Here is a 10402-nt window from a genome sequence, read left to right as displayed (position 1 = left end):
CACCACCACCACCACCACCACCACCAACAGCAGCAGCATCGTCAGCAGCAGAAGCCGCAGCAGCAGCAGCAGCACCACCACCACCATCATCACCAACAGCAATATCGTCAGCAGCATTGTCATCATCACCCTCATCATCGTCATTATCGTCATCATCACCATCATCATCGTCATCGTCGTCATCATTATCATCATCAGCAGCAGCAGCAGCAGCACCATCATCATCACCAGCAGCAAAATCGTCAGCAGCATTGTCATCACCCTCATCATCATCATCATCAGCAGCAGCAGCAGCAGCAGCAGGAGAGGGGCATATGCACTCAGGAAGGAGTGGAAGCAGGCAGGCCACACTGCTTTTCCTTGAACCTGTTTATGTCTGAGCCACTTGTTGGAAAGTGCTGCCTGCCCCGATGGTTAGTCTTCCCTTTAGTTAACCTTCTTCAGAAGGGAGCTCACTGGCACACCCGGATGTGTATCTTCTAGGCGGTTCCATTTACAATCAAGAGTAGCCATTACTGTGTCCCTCCTTGGAGGTTATTTATTTATCCCCACCCCGACTATAGAAGTAACATGTTTATTGTAATGTTGGGAAATGCAGCTAAGCATAAAGATATGCAAGCACTTAACAATTAAAAATCAAAAACTACTATCACTATTTTTCATTGAGCTGACTGGTCGCCAGCCCAGGATTAACGTTCTAAGAAATCACATTGTATTGCTCACATTTCATAAAACAGTCCATACATCCATGAGCCTGCCAAAAAGGAAGTTTTTAAGGACATGCAGCTAAACATGGGAAGCCAAGCTCTGTGGGGACAGGAGAGAGCACAAAGCCAACAGCCATCTGCCCCCCCCCCCAGCCCTCTGAGGCTCAGCAGGATCATGTGACCCGTTCTTCCTGGGATGGGAGAGGACAGGAAGAGAGGAGACAAAGGAGATGCGGATACAGATAGATGTGGAGGTTCAAGTTGAGCTCTCCGGTTTCATGGTGCAAGCGTTGTGATCTGCACAGACACAAAGCGAGACTTGGGTTTTACAGGGAAGTTAAACGCACTGACAACGCTAATCTTGCAGCTTGATGAAAGCGTGCATCGAGAGGAAAGTTCAGATTAGCTTATGTGTTCAGGACTGCCCACCCCCACGCCCCATGCCCCACCCCTACACTAATTATGTGCACAGTTTATCATGTTGTGGACTGAAGAGGGGGGTGAGGTCTTTAAACACGAGAAATCAAACGTTGATATAGAGACAAATATTTGCAGGATGATAAGACGTGATAGAAACAGAACCAGTCTAACATCTTCACAATGGCCACTTACCCCTTCTACCCAGCCCACACTTTGCTGAGCAAGGTGTCCCAAAGTAGCCTTCCCTGTGATGACCAACTCCGTGCAGTCCCACTGCTAACTGATGGACCCAGACTTTGAAACTAATGACACAGGAAGCCAATTCCATTATATTTCAAAGTTAATGTCTACATGACCATAACTAGTCCTTCTGTAACGGACACCAAAGTATGCATCTTTTCTGTCAAATCAGAATTCTGAGGACATTTACTTGTTAAATTTGCTAGAAGTACTGTATACATAAGGAAGAGGAAAATAAGCAAAAGTAACCATTTGTCACCTACCGTTTGTCACCCATGGAGTTCTTGGCTTACTCCATGCCCTGCAGGGACTAGGCCTATACTGGCCTGGCAAAATGAGTTGGAAAATGTCTCTCCCCTTAATTTCCAAGATAATTCATGCAGCATCATTGTTTCCTCAGTGTTTCATAAAGTCACTAGTGAACTCTCATGGTCAGGAATTTTCTTGTGTTCAAGATTTTATTTAATTATGGATTTTATTTCTTTACTACATAGAGAATCAAGATTGGGTTTGTCTTCATGTTATTTTTGTTTTTATTGAGTATTTTTCAGGACAATTTTCTAGTTAAACCAAATTGTTTAATTTGTTGATAATAAAGTTGTTGACAACATGTCTGTTTTGTCATTTAAAAATCTGTAGGGTCTGCTGCCGTGACTCGTCTCGCATTCCCAATATTGCTGGGGTGTGTTCCCTTTGTTCTTTCTGATCTGTTGAGTAAGGACTTCATTGGTTTTGTTTATTTCCAAGAGTGGGCTTCTGGCCTTGTTAATTCCTTCTTCACCATCTCCTTCTCTATTTGATTCTGATGCCGGGGCTTTGTGTGCACCAGGTAGGAACCACAGAGCTCGCTCTCAGCTGCTGAGTCTGTGTCTTAGTTACCTTTACATTATTTATCTTGTGTGCAGATTGTGTGTGTGTGTGTGTGTGTGTGTGTGTATGTGTGTGTGCCACACACCACGTGTGGAACCCATTACATGGGTTCTGGGAATCAAACTCTGCTCATTCTGGGAATCAAACTCTGCTCATTCTGGGAATCAAACTCTGCTCATTGGTTTTGGCCACAAGCTCCTTTACCCACTGAGCCATTTCTCCAGCACAGCTTTTGTGCTTCTTAAGCATTATCTTAGGTCATTGATGGTAGAGCTATTTCTCATGGTATGGTATGGTATGGTATGGTATGGTATGGTATGGTATGGTATGATATATGTATGAATTTCCCCTTATGTATGTTGTATGTATATATGCATGTGTGCGTATATGTTCACATGCAAGGGGTGCATACGTGAGGGTATGCATGCGTGCTGGTTAGAGTGTTTTGGCTTTTGCTTCTTGTTATCGTGACAGAGGATAACATCATCTGGGAAGAGGAACCTTGGCTGAGGAATTGTCTCCATGGTATTAGCCAGAGGCATGTCTGTGGGGCATTTTCTTGCTGCTTTGGGCACCACCACCCCTGGGCGGGTGGTCCTGGGTGGTGTAAGAGAGCAGGATGAGCAAGCCATGAGAGCAAAGCAGCAAGCTACATTCTTCCATAGTCTCTGCCCCCGTTTCTGCTTGCGTTCCTGCCCTGACTTCCCTCAATGGTGGGCTGTGAAGTGGAACTGAAAGCTAAAGAACCTCTCCCCCCCCCCCCCGAGTCACTTGTGGTCATGATGTTTATTCACCAATAGAAAGCAAGCGAGGACAGTGTGTGGCCAGGAGTGAGACAGGGTCTTTCATTGGCCTGGAGATCACCATGTAGGCTAGCCTGGCTATCCATACAGTCCCACGGATCCACCTGCCTCTGCTTGCCCAGGGCTAGGATTATAAGCAAGCACCATTGCATCTGGCTTTCTTAGTGGGTCCTGGGGAATTGAACTCAGGTCCTCGGGCTGTGTGGAAAGCACCTCACAGACTGTGTGCTGTTTCCCCAGCCTGGGAATCTCCTCTTGTAACAGGTTCAGCAGCATCCCACCGACCTTAATAAGTTCAAAAACATTGATTTTGTTTGTTTATGGGTGGTTTGTTTGTTTGTTTTTGAGACAGTGTCACATGCAACCCCAGCCAGCCTCAAACTTATAACTGAGGCTGTCTTTGAACTCCTGATCCTCCTGCCTTCTGTCTCCCAAGTGCTACCCATGAGAGGTGTGCCACTGATCTCAGGGAAAAGTCGTTTTTAAGATTTCTCTCGTCGTGTCCTCTTGAACAGGCTACTTCAAAATGTTACCTAACCTCTAAATATTTGCAACACCCCCATGTGATTTATTATTCCCTTCTAATGTTATAATTTAGACGGTATGATTTCCGGTCATTTTCAGAGTGTTAAAACATACTTCCTGCTGCCGCCTGTGTCCTGTCGTCTTCAGCTTAGTCTGTACGCCTGAAGGAGCGCACAGCATGGACTTCTCAGTGTTCTGTAAATGCAGCCCCGTGTTACTTAGTGATGGGGACATATTCTGAGTAAGGCACCATTAGGGGATGCTGTCAGTGTCTGAGCAACATACAGTGTACCCACACAAATCTAGTTCCATCATTCGACATGTCCATATAGCCGAGGACAACCTCGAACTTCCAAGCCCCCCGGACCCCACCTCCCACCCCCACATTCTGGGATTTCGGGTGTGAGATACCGTTCCTCGATTATTATACAGTGCTAAGGATTTAACCTTGGGCTTCCTGGGCACTAGGCATCTTTACCAGCTGCATGACATCTGCAGCCCTGATGTGGCCTCTGGATGAAACCAAGACGCTGTCTGCAGTGGCTGCAGCTTAACATGGAATACCTTTTCATAGTAAATCTTCCTTTATTTGAAATGGGTATTCAGTTAGGCTGACCTTGAACTCGAAATGCTCAGCATCTGCCTCCTGAGTAATGGGATTACGTGGATACACCGCCATGCGTGGCTTGCAAACTACTGTTTATACAAGTAAGAGGAGCATCATCTAAAATACAAGAAAAGCTCAGCAAGCACACAAACAATAAGCCCATATAAGAGCATAGTATGTATATATTATATATTGTTATTAAGGTTGGGTTTTATGTACTTCCTCTGATTGTACTCGCTGCACTTCTGTATGACTGGGTAATCCTCCCTGTCCCTGCTCCCAGAATGATGACTCTGAGACTAATTATTTATTCATCAATGCCTAGGCCACAAGCTTCAGCTCACTTTGACTTGCTCTTAACTTACTATCCATTTTATTCTGACCTGGGTTCAGCCATGTGGCTGCTTTCCTCTCTTGTCTCCTTACATTCCTCTCCTCAGAGTTCCTAGGGTGAATCTCCCCTTTATTCTATCCTGGGTTCAGCTACCGGCTGGTTTATTCCAGCTCGAATCTCCCACATCTCTCTATTTCCCAGAATCTTCTCTATCCCTGCTGGATGTCCCACCTCCTATTTTCTGCTCAGCTCATTGGCCATAAGCTTTTTTATTGACAGGTGATGCTTATAAGAGATTCTCTCTACAACTGATAGCCTTGTGGTCTGTTTCCCCATATATCACAAACACAAGGCACTTACTACACGATGCTCTTATGAGTGCTCTGTGTCACTTAGTAATAGTAATTTTCCATCTGCTTTGTAGAACTATCTTTACCCATATGTCTCATTAGTCCCAGGACTGTGTAACGAATAGTTATTTAAGGCCCTTGAGGTTGAGTATTCTATTAAGTTCCTCCATGTCTCTGAATGTTTTCCCTAATTGTTTTATCAATTGCAAAGAATGGGGATTAAACACAGAGTCAAGTTCTGGATATGATGCACATGCCTTTAGTATTGTACTTGGGAGGCAGCGGCAGGTGGATGTCTGCGAGTTCAAGGCCAGACTGGTCTACATATAGAGTTCTAGGCCAGCTGGGATTATGATATATTACTTATTTTTAAAGAAGATTTATGTTTATCATTTTGTGTGTGTGTGTGGGGGGGCGGTCAGTGAGTACAGGTGCTGGTGGAGTACCGAATAGGGTCTAAGATCCCTGGAGCTGAAGCTATAGGAGGTTGTAAAGTCCCTGATGTGTGTGCTGAGAACTGAACCCAACTCCTATAAAGAGTAGTATGCTCTCTGCGTTTTCCTCATGTTTTATTTTCCTTCAAACGTTTCATGTGACGCATATGCTCATCTCTACACACCCCCATCCTTCCCCTTCCTGGCCTGACCCAACTTTGCATCCATTTTCTTCTCAAAGCCAGTCAAGTAGAGTTTATGCTGCCCACACACTCTTGAATGTGTCACATATAACTCCTTTTAAGTCTGCCTTTGTTTGGTTCATGTATTTTGAACTATACACACACCCATCTTTATGATTGTCAAGGGCTCCTGATATATTAATTCAGATTTAAAAGGAATGCTGTCTGTGATGTGGGCAACCTGTTCCCAGTGATTTTCTTTGGCTTCCCTGGGTCTTTTGATCAAACTTGAGCATGTTCTGCAACCACTGCATTGTTTCTGCAGAGTGTTAACCCAGCTTTCATGATGCAGGATTTGTGGCGTAACTAGGTGCTGACCATTGGGTGCGTCAGCGTTTGGGAGCTATTGGGAACACATTGGCGGACACTGTCCTCTTTGGAGAAACTGAAAAGTGAGTGGAGTCTGCTGCTCAGTGGGGGCCTGTCTTAGGGTTTTACTGCTGTGAACAGACACCATGACCAAGGCAAGTCTTACAAGGATGACATTTAATTAGGGCTGGCTTACAGGTTCAGAGGTTCAGTCCATTATCATCAAGGTGGGAACATGGCAGCATCCAGGCAGGCATGGTGCAGGAGGAGCTGAGAGTTCTACATCTTCATCTGAAGGCTGCTAGCAGAATANTGGTTTCCAGGCAGCTAGGATGAGGGTCTTAAAGCCCATGCCCACAGTGANACACNTNCTCCNACAAGGCCACANCCACCCAACAAGGCCACACCCACCCAACAAGGCCACACCCACCCAACAAGGCCACACCCACTCTAACAAGGCCACACCCACCAAACAAGGCCACACCCACCAAACAAGGCCACACCCACTCTAACAAGGCCACACCCACCCTAACAAGGCCGCACTATTACCTCTGAGGCTGCAAGCTCCTCGTGAGAGGTATCCTCTGTGCTCGTTTCCGTGAACTTCCGGCAACCAGAGGCTGGGAAGGAGATACCTACAGGGGGACCTACAACTCACTCCGCAGCCAAGAGTGACCTTGAACTGCTTGCTGATCCTCCAGCCCCATTTCCTTCCTCCATGCTAGGATTATGGGCTTGTAATACCACAGCCGGTTTTTGCAGTGCGATGGAGCCAGCCCAGTGCTTTATGCACCCACCGATAACCCCTCAACCAAATGAATTTTAAGTGCAGGCCGGGAAGAAGGTATGCTGCTTCATCCTGCTGCCTGTTTTAAATCCATTATGGCATTAAGCCAGCACCACAGGAATAACTCTCTTAGTGGCGGCCTACATCACACGCGTCCATTTGAACAAAGCTCTTGTGTGTTATAGTAGAATACTTCCCACGGCATTTTATGATTCATTCTGGTCCTCAATGCTCTCCTATCACTGTGACCAACGGAGATTTCTTATGAGAGGTGTCAGCTTGACAGAACACATATTTCCTCATTCACAGGTGTCTGCCTTCTTCTGTGCACTGGGTGTCTTGTGTTGGCAGCACCTGCCACTACTGACTGCTGGGTCCGGCCTTTGGTGGGCACTCTGGTCAGAGGCAGAGTGTTCCTTAAGTTCTCTGTGCCCCCAGCTTCAGCCTTTCGCTCCCCATGGCTTCTGTACACTTTCTGAGGGAACAAGAAGAGGCAAAGAGATGGAGATCTCAAGCTTCCCCCCCTAGATTGGGAACTGTCTTCCAAGAGGTCGGAAGTCCTGGCTCTCAGGGGGCAGACTAGGGAACCTGAGAATAGTTTTGATTCCAGGTACACATTGCTTGCTCAGGAAATTCAGACCAAGTCCTGCAATCCAAGCATTCTGATGATGGGTTGATTCCCGGGGCTATCTCACAGTCCCGTTTCGAGGTATTTGTTGCCAGTTCACACATTAGATTTCCTATGAGGCGCTTGCTATCTTTGTGGCGAAGCTTGCCAATAATTTATAAACAGTATTTAGCACCATCCCTTCATGAAATCACCATCAATGGAAGACTTCCCGTGAGGATGTGACCTTCACTTGGGTTCCACACTCTCTCTTCCAGCCAAGTTTAACTCATTAGCATCTCCCTCCTGGGGAGACTGGGCTAACCCCCAGAGCTCTCCTGTTGGCACATTCTAAAGCGGGGCCCCTCTGGGGCTTTCAGATTTCAGGTCCCCGGTTCAGTAAGGGGCTTTAGTTAAAGGGTTTTAACTGGGACGCACCATCCAGCACACAGGCTTGTTACTGGCCCCCAACAAGGCTGCATGACAGCCCTGCCCCTGTCCTACCCCCAGTCCCAAATTGACACAACACATACTTTTCTAATTCGCAGATGGTCCTCACTGGAGGTGACTTCCTGCCAACTCCTGTGGTCTTGCTATGCTGTGGTGTTCAGCGCCTGCCCGTAGGCTTTGCTGGGCCAAGGCTTTGATCTTGAGGGAGTCATTACTGTTCCTGTTTGCCCAACTTCAGTAGCTCAGGAGTAGCTCTTGCACTCCAAGTAAAGACCCAGCCCAAATCGGTCACCCAGGCGACATGTTCTTTGTTATCAAATGTTACTACGGGGTGAGCATCTGTGCTGGCTGGTTTTATGACAACATGACAGGCTAGAGTCATTTGGGAAGCGGGAATCTCGATTGAAAAAAAGTGTCCCCTATGAGATTGGCCTGTCAGGCATTTATTTTCTTTATTAATGACTGACGTAGGTGTGATCTGGTACTGTTCCTGGGCAAATGGCTGAGCAACCAGGGGGAAGAAGCCAGGGAGCAGCATCTATGGCTTCTGCTTCAGCCCCTGCTTCCAGGTTCTTCCAGGTTCCTGCCTTCTGTTTCCATCCCGATTTCCTCTGACCATAGACTGTGATGTGGAAGTGGAAGCCAACCCTTTCCTCCCCAAGTTGCTTTAGGTCATGGTGTTTCCTCACAGCGTTAGAAAACCTCATTAGGACAGCACTCGTGACTCCCAACTCTGAAACTTAAAAATGCTCCAAAATCTAAAATGTTAGCTCCCTAACAAGAATTAAGTTTCCTTACCAGACCAAAACCAAAAAAACAAAAAAAACAAAAAAAAACAAAAAACCACTTTTTTTTTTTTTTCAAATTTCACATTTTTTTTTGTGTGGAATGTGGGCTTAAGGCACTGTGGTTTTGTTTGTTTTTAATTTTATTTTATTTTTAAATCATTTTTTTACACTCCATATTCCATTCCCCCCCCCCAACACACACACAAAAGAGGGCATCAAATCTCATTACAGATGATTGTGAGCCACCATGTTGTTGCTGGGATTTGAACTCAGGCACTCCGGAAGAACAGTCAGTGCTCTTAACCTCTGAGTCAACTCTCCAGCTCAAGGCACCGTGTTTGTAGTGTGTATGGAACCTAACAAACTGTTTAGACACGGATCCTATCCCCCCAAATCTCATAGTGCCATATGCAAATATCCCCAACTCTGGCATAGCCAAGAAACTTCCTGTCCCAAGCATTTAGGATAAGATACCCGGTTTCTGTAGAGAACACAGAAATTAATTAGGAGGAGATTTGCTGGGCACTAACAAATGATTTTTTAAAAATGTTCCTTAGATACACAAAACTTTGACAGTTACCACAATCCCAAACATCTACAAACATTGATGCTTATACATGAGACACCTGACTGAGCCTGAGAGAGAACTCGGCCGTACTCAGCTACACGGAAGGAAAGCAAGATTGCTAAGCCATGCGCAGTTTTCATTTAGCAGCGGTGTGCGTAGCAGCGGTGTGCGTAGGACATCCTTTCCATTTAGGGGGATGAAAGATAAGAGGATGCCGTCGGCTCATTGACTGCTGACCTACTTTTCAACTTTTCCCCATTGTGTCTTGTTTCCTTCACTGGCAAACACCTTCCTTGTGGCCACCATATTTCCTTAAAATCACCATGGCAAATATAGCCAATGCATGGTGTGGAACCCAAGCCATATAGAAAATAGCAGACCGTCTTCACATGAGAAAAGAAGTTATGTGTCCAGATGTATTTACCAGTTAAGTTGGTTTTTTGTTTGTTTGTTTTTACTGGAGTACTTCAGTTCTCTGTGCCATCAGTCAGTTATTTTGTATCATAAGCAGGGTAGGTAGGGTTCCAGTGGGCTACAGTGTCTTACACATTACACTGGGAAACACCTAATGGAGACAAGAATTTACACATTTCCCCCAAAGCCGAAAAGACACCCCTCTTTCTCCAATTCTTTTATATCTCCTTTTCTTCCTTCCTTCCTTCCGTCCCTCCTTTTCTTTGAGTTCTTTCCATCCTTCCCTCCTTTTCTTTGAGTTAGGGTCTCACTCTGTAGCCCAGATTCGCTACAGAGTGAACTCATGGCAATCCTCCTGTCTCAGCTTCCCAAATGCTAGAATTATAGGAGTGATCCACTATATCTTTTTTTTTTTTTTAAATTTTTTGAGACAAGGGTTTCTCTGTGTAGCCCTGGCTGTCCTGGAACTCACTCTGCAGACCAGGCTGGCCTCGAACTCAGAAATCCGCCTGCCTCTGCCTCCTGAGTGCTGTGATTAAAGGTATGCGCCACCACGTCTGGCTCCACTACATCTTTTATTTTATTTTATATTTTATTTTATTTTGGCGCTCTCTGGAAATCCACATTCAGTTCTCCTGTCAACATTTGTATTTTTCCAAATTCATATGCACAAATTCATATGCTCATATGCTCTTACTTTGAGAGAGAGGGAGAGAGAGAGAGAGAGAGAGAGAGAGAGAGAGAGAGAGAGAGAGAGAGAAGAAACACAAGAACAATTTATGTGCCAGGAAGTTTCTTCACTGCTGGCTTTGAAGTAGGAGGTAGCCACGAGCCAAGGACCTATAGGTAAGTAGTCCTCAGCCAACAGCCACGGGCACCTTGGTCGTATGTTTCCTGTGTATGAAGCTTTTATTCTGTGAGTAAAGAGGTACACTGAGCCAATGTCT

Source organism: Mus pahari, chromosome 16 (assembly GCF_900095145.1).
Source record: "Mus pahari chromosome 16, PAHARI_EIJ_v1.1, whole genome shotgun sequence".
NCBI lineage: Eukaryota > Metazoa > Chordata > Mammalia > Rodentia > Muridae > Mus > Mus pahari.
This window is presented reverse-complemented; position numbering follows the sequence as displayed.